The sequence below is a fragment of the Triticum dicoccoides genome, chromosome 3B (assembly GCF_002162155.2).
Source record: "Triticum dicoccoides isolate Atlit2015 ecotype Zavitan chromosome 3B, WEW_v2.0, whole genome shotgun sequence".
Taxonomy (NCBI): Eukaryota; Viridiplantae; Streptophyta; class Magnoliopsida; order Poales; family Poaceae; genus Triticum; species Triticum dicoccoides.
The window spans coordinates 54,468,583-54,469,787 of NC_041385.1; the positions used below are offsets into that span (position 1 = coordinate 54,468,583).

The following is a 1,205-nucleotide window of genomic DNA, read 5'->3' on the forward strand; positions in this document are numbered from 1 at the left end:
TCAAAATGTGAAGGTAGCATCATATGCTCAGCGGACAAACAATTCATATGTAACTCCTCTATTATACAGTACTACACTAACAGAGCTGCATCTCTAGACACAAGAACAAAGCGGTGCATTGATGGCATGCTAGGCATCAGTTTTAAAAAGCTCAATTTTAGATCATCAACAACCAGAAAGGCCTCAACGGTCTAAATGTTCAGCACACCACCATCTCATCACCGACGAACAGGACCCGATACAACCCATACACAGCAACTAGGGAAAAAATGGGATCAAGCATAGAGGGAGGCAGGTACCTTCTGGTTGACAAGGTCGAACACCCTTTGTGCACCCGCGTCTCAAACCGATCCCAGGTGTTGGTACATGTTTTACCAAAACAGGATAAAATAGTTATACTCTGTTTATTTTCAAATCATCATAAGAAACAACAGCACAACAAGAGTAGCAGATGACTGATTTGTGATGGGCTGAGCCGCAGGTTTAAAAAGCTTGATTTTGAAACATCAAATGTATCAGAATAATCATATGAATCATCATTTGCTCAGCAGATCTACAAAGTGCAACTACTTCACCATTCTAGGTAAATTAAGATGTTAAATGACTAAAACTAGTAGTATGCTACAATCATATGGTACTTGTTAAAAAATGTGACCAGAGGACTACACTTGAACACATCACTTGCAATGCCTACTAGAACGAGCAAGTGTATAACATCATATGCTCAGCTGACAAATGGTTCATATGCAACTCATTTACATTATATACCACACTAACAGAGGAAATGGAGCTCACAGTGGTGGTTTATGCACTACTGGAATCAGCTACTTTGCCATCTGCCAGCTTTTTGCCGTCAGCTAGCAGACGGCAAAGAAGCTCTTTGCCATCAGCTACCCGAAAGCAGACGGCAAAGAACTGGCTGATGGCAAAGAAAGCCTTTGCCATCAGCCTGTTTTTTGCCGTCCGCTAGCTGACGGCAAAGAATCTTTGCTGTCCGCTAGCAGACGGCAAAGAGGGAGGGGGCCCCACTGAGGAGCTGGTTAAAAAATACTTAACGTCCCCCCGCTTTGCCGTCCGCCGCAGACGGCAAATATGAACAAAAGCGGACGGCAAAGGAGGGCGGACGGCAAAGGCTACCCTAACTAACCTAACTAACGGTCGAGCCCCCTCCCCCGCCCGTTACTCATCTCTCTCCCTCGACCTCC

At 44.8% G+C, this 1,205-nt stretch overlaps 1 non-coding gene across 1 annotated transcript; it reads right to left on the reverse strand.

Moving 5' to 3' along the window:
* Positions 1-471: 471 nt before the first annotated feature.
* Positions 472-546, reverse strand: LOC119282887. Its single transcript, XR_005138919.1, has one exon. It is a non-coding gene; the product is annotated as a small nucleolar RNA SNORD36 (small nucleolar RNA).
* Positions 547-1,205: the final 659 nt, after the last annotated feature.